Source organism: Colobus angolensis, unplaced genomic scaffold, assembly GCF_000951035.1.
Source record: "Colobus angolensis palliatus isolate OR3802 unplaced genomic scaffold, Cang.pa_1.0 Scaffold124, whole genome shotgun sequence".
Classification (NCBI taxonomy): domain Eukaryota; kingdom Metazoa; phylum Chordata; class Mammalia; order Primates; family Cercopithecidae; genus Colobus; species Colobus angolensis.
Genome location: NW_012113586.1, coordinates 6,021,709 through 6,032,046, shown reverse-complemented (window position 1 = coordinate 6,032,046; position 10,338 = coordinate 6,021,709). Strand labels below are relative to the sequence as shown.

General features: G+C 41.4%; 1 protein-coding gene across 1 annotated transcript in view; it reads right to left on the bottom strand.

Annotated features, from left to right (window-relative positions):
* Positions 1 to 10,332, bottom strand: part of TRIM33 (tripartite motif containing 33) — a 126,535-nt gene extending 116,203 nt beyond the window's left edge. The window contains exon 1 of the mRNA XM_011933119.1: positions 10,054 to 10,332. The gene's annotated coding sequence lies outside the window, so the exon portion shown is untranslated. The remainder of the gene's footprint in view (positions 1 to 10,053) is intronic.
* Between the last annotated feature and the right edge of the window lie 6 nt (positions 10,333 to 10,338).

The window sequence follows — 10,338 nt, the reverse complement described above, 5'->3', positions numbered from 1 at the left end:
AGAACTGCTTGAACCTGGGAGTCGGAGATTGCAGTGAGCCAAGATCACACCATTGCACTCCAGCCTGGGCAACAAAGTGAGACTCCGTCTCAAAATATACACTCAAAAAACATTCATGGAAGACTTAAGCAAATGCAGAGGCATACCATGTTTATAAACAGGCAGACACCATAAAGATATTTTCTCCCAAATTGATTTACATATTCAAAGCAATTCCAACAAAAACACTGACAGGTTTTTTTGGTTTGTTTTTCTTTTCTTTTTTAAAGAGATGGTGGCATCTCTCTGTGTTGCCCAGGCTGGAGTACAGGTGCTATTCCCAAGTGCAATCATAGCACATTACAGCTTCAAACTCCTAGGCTCAAGTCATCCTTCTGCCTCAGCCTCCTGAGTAGCTGGGACTACAGGCAGGTACCACCACACACTGCTTAAGAGGTTTTTAAAATGACCTTTCACAAGATGAACTTTCACAAGATAATACATTTTAGTATAAAAGTGAGCAAAAGGTGAATGGCCAAGGTTTGTCTTGGAAAAAGAAATTTTTTAATTAAAAAAAAAAGGAGCTAAGGGTCAAGATCAGTTGAGATAATCTTGAAGATGACCAAGGTATATGTAGAGAGGGCAGTAAAATTACCTTAATGAACAAAACTTACTGCTTATTATAAAGCTACTAAGAACAGCCAAAAAATAAATAAATAAAAGGAGAAAAAACTAAAAACATGAAAAGACAGCTCTCTAAAAAAAAGTGTATCCGTTATCTATTGCTATGTAACAAATTACCTCAAAAATTAGTAACTTAAAACAACAATAATTCTCACAGCTTTATTGAAACAAGAATTTGGGACAGACCTGGCAGGCAGTTCTGGCTTAGTGCCTCTAAGAAGGCTGCAGTCAAGATGTCAGCCAGGACTGCAGTCATCTGAAAGCTTGATTGGGATAGAGAATCTACCTCAAAAGTGGCTTTCACATGGCTGGCAAGTTGGTCCCGGGTTTTTGCAGAAGACCTCAATTTTTCTCCATATGGCCTCTTTAAAGGACTACTAGAGTATCTTTCACAGAATGGCAGCTGTTTTTCACCCAGAATGAGGGATCCAAAGAGCAAGGAAAAAGTTGTATATATGCCTTTAATGACCTGGCCTCAGAAGTCACTATTAATTCTAATATATTCTCTTGGTCACGGAGACCAGCCTTGAGCAACAGAACAGCAACCATAGAATGGTGTGAGTAATAGGAGAAAAGGAACAAGGGGCCATCTTAGAGGTTGGCTACCACACCAAGCCATAGGCTCAGAATACATCTTCAACCTAAATCATCAACAAAGGATCAGTATACAGAATTTGTCAAGAATTCTTTTAAATCAAAACAGAAAATGTAAGCAATCTAAAGAAAAACATAAAACACATGGACAAATAATTCACAAAAGGAACATAAATAGCAAATAATAAGCATTCAAATGTATTCGTTAGTACCATACAGTGCATGCCATTTACTCATCACTGGGGAATAGGCTTTAAATATTTTTCTAAAAATGGTATATTTATGTTCATCCATCCTTGTTCTTTTTCCCACTTCCCCTTGAGTCCAATGGCAAGGGATAGAAGTGCAATTTGTGGCCAGAGACAAGAGGTTAATTTACCTATCATCCTAAGCGCAATCTCTGAAGTTGGCTTAGACAGCCATAAACATGAAAAAAAATCAGTAAATCTATAATGAGCTATTTTTAAAAGTTTAACTTCCGTTAATAAGTACTTTCTTCATTTTTACATTTTATTGACGGGAGGCTTTTTCTGAACTGTTACGGGTACTCCAAAATGCAAAACTATAAATGTATAAATCTGCCACCTATTATTTTATGATCTGACATTCTTCCCACTAGCCCAAAGACTCTGGGACATTATCATGTTCTTAATGTCCGTTAACAGAGCAGGGCTTAAACTTTCTGGTCTCAGGACCTCTCTTACAGTCTTAGTTATTGAGGAACACAAAGAGCTTTTGTTTAGATGTGGTATGACCATCAAATATGTTTTAAATGTATTTTAATTCATTACAAAATGAATTAAAAATGAATCTTAAATTTTAAAATGTTAAAATGACGTTTATTTTATTACTAGTTTTGTTTGTTTTCTGAGACAGTCTCACTCTGTCACCCAGACTGGAGTGCAATGGCATGGTCACAGCTCACTGTAGCCTCAACCTCCCAGACTCAAGTGATCCTCCCACCTCAGCGTCCTAAGTAGCTGGAACTACAGGCGCACACCACCACACTCAGATAAATTTTTTATTTTTTGTGGAGTCAGAGTCTTACTATATTGCCCAAGCTGGTCTTGAACTCCTGGGCTCAAGTGATCCTCCCACCTTAGCCTTCAAAAGTGCTGGGATTATAGGCATGAGCCACCATGTCCAGCACAACAGGTTTAAACAACATTTTTAAAAATCAGAAATAACTGTATTTCCTAAAACAAAAAAATTAATAAAGAGTGTCATTGTGCTAAATTTTAAAGATCTCTTTAACATGTGGTTTAATAGAATATGGCTGGATATATGCTTCTGCATTTAATGTTTTGATACGTTGTTTCTTTGAAGAATATAAAGAAAATCTGGCCTCAGACAACTAAGTATCTAAGAAAAGGGAAGAGCAGATTTTAATAGCCTTTTCAGATCACTGTGTGGATATTTTTATTTGATACAACACAAAAACTTAAGTATATTTATTTTTTAAACATCAGTTGCAATGTGGCATCTCAAATCTTAACAATAAACTTTACTAGTCTCTTGCATTAAAATCTATTTATTGGCCAGGCTCGGTGGCTCATGCCTGTAATACCAACACTTTGGGAGGCTGAGGTGGGCAGATCAACTGAGGTCAGGAGTTCAAGAACAGCCTGGTCAACATGGCAAAACCCCATCTCTACTAAAAATACAAAAATGAGCTGGGCGTGGTGGCGTGTGCCTGTAATCCCAGCTACTTGGGAGGCTGAGGCAGGAGAATTGCTTGAACCCAGGAGCCCAGGAGGTGGAGGTCGCAGGGAGGTAAGATTGTGCCACTGCACTCCAGCTTTGGCAACAAAGCAAGACTCCATCTCAAATAATAAAATAAAATACAATCTATTTATTATTGCTCTGTTTTGCACTTAACATCATGCATTGGTCATTTAGAATATATTGCAATAAGCTACGCAGATCTTTGAAATGTTGACATTACACAGTATCAATCTCTTCAGAAGAGTCTTTAAATACTGAGAAACTGACCAGCTCGTGGCAGCAAACACCAATTTTCCAAAATTCTAATTTTCATTTAAAATCTCGATTTTTATCACTGGCAACATATGTCAGTTGTTTTCCTGGAAATGACAGGCTCAATTCATTCACTTTTGAGAAAATGGCTGCCAAATACCCATGCCTAAAAACCACAGTTTGTCAATCATTATTTCAAGTAAAAATAATTTTCTATGAAAAAAAGCAAATTCAGCTTGGAACTCAAAAAACTACACAAGTACTTTTCCTGCACTTTCGTAAGCAGCAGAAGCATTTTAGGCACATTTCCCATTTCATCACACAGAGCTTTAAAGATCAAAATTTAATATACTAATTGTTACTGTTTCATAAAGGATATTAAGTGACAATGGATAGGTTTATTTTTGTTTTTTCTCTAAATGTGTGAAAGTAAATATGCAATGACTTTTAGTATGGCTTGGAGCCACTATCTTTTTTTTTTTTTTTTTTTTTTAAAGACAGGGTCTCATGCCATTGCCCAGGCTGGAGTACAATGGCAATCACAGCTTGCTGCAGTCTCGACACTCCCTGACTCAGGCGATTCTCCCACTTCAGCCTCCTGAGTAGCTGCGACTACAGGCACGCACTACCACGCCTGTTTAATTTTTCTGTATTTTTTGTAGAGACAGGGTTTCCTCATGTTGCCCAGACTAGTCTCCTACTCCTGGACTCAATCAATGCACCCATCTTGGCCTCCCAAATGGAGCCACTCACCACCTTAATTCATGCAGAGGTGACGGCAGTTTTATCCATAATTGCTTTTGCACCATTAATATAAATGTCAGCACAGTGAATAAGGTAAATATTAAATTAGTGTAATTATGAAAATAGTTTTAAACTTGTGCACCTCTAAAAGGGTCTCAGTGACATGGTCACTACCTTAACCCCCACCCTAGCATTCTGTGGACCACACTTTGAGAATCACTGCTTTAAGGTATTCTCATTTAGGACCCATTGAGAGCAGTATCTATGAGAAAAGTAAAAGTAATTAAAGTCCCCCAACTAGGGCTATTGATGTACAAATACTAGACATTATAAAGACTTAGGATTTAGGACATTAGTTTATAAATTTTTACAAGTTCTAGGTAACTAGAAAGATTCAGAACTCAAATGATTTATCATGCATGCTGTACACATGAGTAGACATCAGAAAAGCCTTTAAAACCACAATTTACCCCCCTGCCTCTTCTTTCTGTTTACTGTGAGATACAGTCACAAAGGCAATGGGGGGACAAATGAAAAATTACCGAAATCACACTACTGCAATTTATTGGGGGCTTCCCATGTAAGCTCCCAATAAATGCACCTTGCAACACATTAACTCTCTTAATTCTCACAAAAACTCTATGACATAGATATAATTATTACTCCCAGTTTACAGATGTTAAGTAACTTATCCACGGTCATTCCAGTATTAAATGGCACAGCTCAAAAATCAAGTCAGGTAGTTTGACCACAATGCTAGACAGAAGTTGTTAGGAAGTATTTCAGCAATCTCGGATACATCTTCAATGACTAGTTGTTGGTGTAATACCACATGATCATTCAAACACTCAAGCTTGTTTCTGTTGAAGAGGACAGTCCGAAAAAGTAGAGCCTAAAAAGTTCCCAAACCAGTTAAGTCACACTGAGGCTAGAACTGTCATATAGTATACACACTCCAGGGATAAGAAATTCCAAGGGCTCAAACAGAAGACTCCTCAGAGTGGCTCAGCATGGTCTGTGATAAACAGAAACACTATGAGGAAGTGCTTTTCACACTACACTCAAGAAGTTTTCCCTCCCACTTACAAGACTGTTGCCATCTTGGACTTTCCATAGTAAGTTTTTTTGTTTTGTTTTGTTTTTGAGACGGAGTCTCACTCTGTCACCCAGGCTGGAGTGCGGTGGCATGATCTCAGCTCACTGCAACCTCCGCCTCCCAGATTCAAAGGATTCTCCTGCCTCAGCCTCCCAAGTAGCTGGGATTACAGGCGCCTGACACCATGCACGGCTAATTTTTGTACTTTCTGTAGAGACAGGGTTTCGCCATGTTGGTCAGGCTGGTCTCGAACTCATAACCTCAAGCGATCTGCCCGCCTCGGCTTCCCAAAGTGCTGAGCCACTGTGCCCAGCCCATAGTAAGTTGAAGAATTCAGTAACGGAATGATTTTTCCATGGTGATTCCTCTATTACTCCCCACAAACTATAAGGACATTAAATGTACGTACATACAGAACGTTAGCATAAAAGACAATAGAATCATAGAACCTAACAGGATAGGAACTCAGCCTCTTCACAGTGCAAAAGACCTGGAGAGACTTCCTAGGTTCCTTGTCCAAGGGTTACATAGCTACTTAATAGCAGAACCCAGGCCAGGCGGTCCCTCACGCCTACAATCCCAGCACTTTGGGAGGCCAAGACGGGTGGATCACTTGAGGCCAGGAGTTCAAGACCAGCCTGGCCTACATGGCGAGATCCTGTCTCTACAAAAAATACAAAAGAATAGGTGGGCATGGTGGCAGGCACCTATAATATCAGCTACTGGGGAGGCTGAGGCAGGACAATCACTTGAACCCAGGAGGTGGAGGTTGCAGTGAGCCAAAATCGCGCCATTGCACTCCAGCCTGGGCAACTAGAGCAAAACTCTGTCTCAAAAAAAGGAAAAAAGCAGAACCCAATGCAACTTAATACCAATTCATTTCTTCAACTGTGTCATTGTGCCATCTCACAGGTAGCCTCATCTCCTTCAAAAGTACATCTGAGCGTTTGTTCAGATGCATCAATATGATTCCTATTTTAAAAAAATTTTTTTAGAGACAGGGTCTTGCTATGTTACACAGGCTGATCTTGAACTCTTGGCCTCAAGTGATCCTCCTGCCTCAGCCTCCTGAGTAGCAAACCTGTATTTTTATTGATAAAGTATAAAATTATATATATCCACTACTGACAGCTATTCTGCCTCAACCTGAAAAAGCACCCCCAAAACAATCACAAAAGTACTCTAAAAAGCGCACTATTGAGATTCAATATTAACTAATTTATCTACTTTGATTTTGCAAATACTCCAACAGTAAACAGATCATACTTTCTCCTCAAAATATTTAAATCCATCTTCCTCAAAGTGTGGTGGTACCAAAAGCATCAAAATCACAGGGCACCTGTTAAAAATGCAGGCACATGGAGTCATCACCAAATCAACTAAACCAGTCTCTGAAGAAACTCCCAAGTTAGCATTTTAATAAGCTCTCCAGTGATTCTTATTTACTCAAAACTTATTGAACAGTCTACAATATCCTAGTACAAAATGAGATGGGTAAGTAAACAAAAATAAACATTTTGGATTTTAGCTGTGCTACAAAGAAAAAAGATGATGTATGAGACAGCGACCTGGAGGACTACTTTAAAATGAGAAGTCAAACTCTGAGGAGACATTTGAAGTGAGGAGCCCTTCATTAAAGACAGTGGTTCTCAAACTTAAGCGTGAATCAGAATCACCTGGAGAGCTTGTTAAACGAGACTACTGGTCAGGAGGTCTGAACGGCCAAGAATCTGTATTCCTAACAAGGTCACAGATGATGCTGATGCTGCTGGTCCAGGAACCACACTCTGAGAACTGTTGATCTAGAGAGAGCAGCCAGACAGTGTGAATAAATGTATTAAGAGAAAATAGGAAAACACCAGTTACGAAGGAGGGCATTATATCCATCTTTGTTTCAAAATCACTGGAAAAGACGGTGAATTAAAACTATCTAGTTATGATCTCCAGACCAGAGAAGACGATATCTGAGGTTGCTCAGTAATATCCTATATTGTTGAATCATTTCTCAGTTACAAAGTGTTTTCGCATTTATTATTTGCCTTATTGAGATGTAAGTAAACGACTATTAGCTACATTTTAGAAGTAAACTGAAGGACAAAAACAGTATGAATTTCCTTTAGCGTAAAACAGTTAAGGAGCTGAAATATGTCCCCTAACACCCAATCTAGTGTTCTTTCCAGCACAGCTTCATCTTTTTAAACAGCAAAGCAGAATGGTATATAGGAGGTTAATACTGACAAATTACTTTCCAGACTATCTAAAAACACAGTGGGTGGCTGGGCACGGTGGCTCATGCCTATAATCCCAGGACTTTGGGAGGCTGAGACAGGCAGATCATTTGAAGCCAGGAGTTCAAGACCCGTCTGGCCAAGATGGCAAAACCCCGTCTCTACTAAAAATACAAAAATTAGCCAGGCATGGTGGTGTGCGCCTGTAATCTCAGCTACTGGGGTGGCTGAGGCACAAGAATCACTTGAACCTGGGAGGCAGAGGCTGCAGTGAGCCGAGATCAAGCCACTGCACTCCAGCCTGAGCAACAGAGCGAGACTGTCTCAAAAAAAAATTTTTTTTAATAAAAAACATGGTGGATTCCAGACTCAATTTGTTTTAGATATTCGTTGACAGCAATATCACTTAAGATTGACAGTATTTGGTTAGTCTCTTCCACTTACTCATCCTCCTTCAAAAAGAAAGGATAAAGAAATGAAGAGGGGATTTACATATTATTCTCTCTCCTTCATAAATTTCAGATAGCCAATTTCATAACCTCAGTCCCTCGGCCACATCAGTCAAACATAAACCGCATCTCTGGGTTCCCTCTAAATCTCTCACCTAACCCAGGTTCCCACAAGAACACTGAATCCTATGGGTCTTACTATGCTCATGGGTGCACAGACCATGAGCCGTTATTCTCTAAACACCCATTAACAATTAGTAGCTTCTCCAACAACCAAAGCCTTATTCTTAACATTCTTACCTACATGTCCCAATAATGCTAGAAAACCAAAACAACCCAAACTGAAAACATTTTATCCTCCCTCCACCCCAGGCCTTACCCTCACCCTAGCCTGCTTCAGCATCTGAATACGTATTAATAGCACTGCCATTCACCAAATAAAAAATGTGGAATTCTACATGTTTGTCTCCCTCACACTAATTTCAATACAATCCCCCCGTCCCTCCATTCCCACAGCCACTTACTAATAGTTACTACTATTAATATACTAGCTACCATTTCATTAGTAACTACCACGTACTAATTACACATTTTATCTTACTTCATTCCTTCAATAACCCTATGAGTTTATGTACTTTTTTACCCTGTTTCACAAATGAGAAAACTGAAGCTAAGAAAAGGTCACTGCCCAAGTGTAGAAGATGGCAAAGGAGATTTCCAAACCCTACCGTTCCCCCAAACCAAAATGCTTCATTCTGTAATACCTGATATCATTTCTTTACTACCCATTCCAAATGTTAATTTCTTACCTAGATTACTGCCAAGAGTCTCCTAACTGGTCTCCCTGTCTCTAGCCTTGCCTTCCCTCCTCCCTCAAGTGCCCTAAGTGATCCTTTTGGATCAGAAATCTGATCCATTTATTCTCTTGATATAAAAACCCTCCAGGAACATACTTTAGTCCACAATGTCATGGATACACTCTACAGGATGAACTCCAAGCCCTTTAGTACAGGTCCACAATCCCTTACCTAGAGTTCCAAAATTCAAAAGCTTTGGAAATTTTTTTTTTCATTAGTTTGCAACAGAATCCACTGTGTTGGGAGGTTATTTATTGTCTATTTATCCCATTAGTGTGACATTCATGTGTTTCAATGCAGAAACATTAACGTGTTTGATACAGAGTTAATTCAGACCCTGACAAAAGTCTCCCATAAGAGACCTTGCCAGAAAAAAGAAAAATCCCAAAATATTGTGAAGTTCAAAACACACCTGGATCCCAAGAGTTTAAGAGACTTTGAAACCTTTATCTATTCAGCCCATCAATCCAATCTAATTTCCACCAATCACCTTACACATTCTTTAGTTCCAGGGATGTAGAAGGGTGCCCTGTGCCCTGAATACCCTCCAACCCAGTGAGGTACTCATTCAAGAAACCTGTTCATGGATTTCCTTTCCTGTGAAGTTTCCCTGACCTTTCCTCTATTGTGCCACAACCATTGTACTGAATACCCTCCTCCACTGCTGCAAGTTATATAGGTTTCCCCTGTTAGACTGTGAATGAAGTCTTCATTGAGTACTTTATTCAGTCCTAGCACAGTGCCCCAACACTAGGGGCTCATTAACGTCCAATGAGCTACAACAAATTCATGCCCAGCTTTCCCTAACTCTCAATTTCCTTCAAAGTTCATTTCTCCTTCATCCCCAAACCTTAGGATTTTCCCTAACCATGCAGTCCGCTTTCCGAGTTTCTCTTTCCCAATGTCATCTTACAATTTTCTGTCAGGTGCCTTCTCTGTACCCCAAGCCCTCCAACATATTTTATCCACCTCCATTTAATCCATAGTGCTCCTCTCTCCTATCTGCGAACAGGCCAAGTCCCCTCCCTCCAAAGCAATCCATCTTCACTGCCCTTACCTCTTACCTACTCCCTCAACATCTCGCTGGCCCGGGCCCTTCCAGCCAAAACGCTTCTCACAACGTGTTTCCCAAATCCCCCTTCTCTCACTGTACGGGTCTGCCAGCTCCAGAACCAGCGCTCGGCCGGGTTCCGCACATCACAAACCTCGCAGCCAGCGTCCCCTCCCCCAGCCTCTCGCAGCCGGCACCCCTCCCTTCATGCTCCCCTTATCTCTTGCGGTCCAGCTTCTCTGGAAAGTGTCCCAGGGGCGATTCTTTCACCTTAGAGACCCCTCGGGATTGCGCCTGTCCGAGCAGCCCCAGGCCCCAGCACCTCCGTCCCCAGCTCCTCCAGGGTTGCGCAAATCCTGTGCGGCCCAGATGCCAGACAGGGCCTCCGGCTCACCTTGCTGGATGTCGCCGTTGCTGCCCCCCGGGATGGGTACGCTGAGCTGGCGCTCCGGCTCCGGCAGGCAGCGCAGGCAGAAGGAGTGAAGACAGGGCAGCAGCTTGGGCTCCGCCTCACGCCGGCTCTGCAAGCTCTGCTGACACACGGCGCAGGTGTCCAGGAGCGAGGCTGGCGGTCCAGGAGGCGGCCCCGCCGAGGGACCCGGAGCGGGAGCCGAGGCTGGAGCTGGAGCCGGCGTCGATACCGCGCCCCCGGGAACTGCAGGGCCCACTGAGGCCGCAG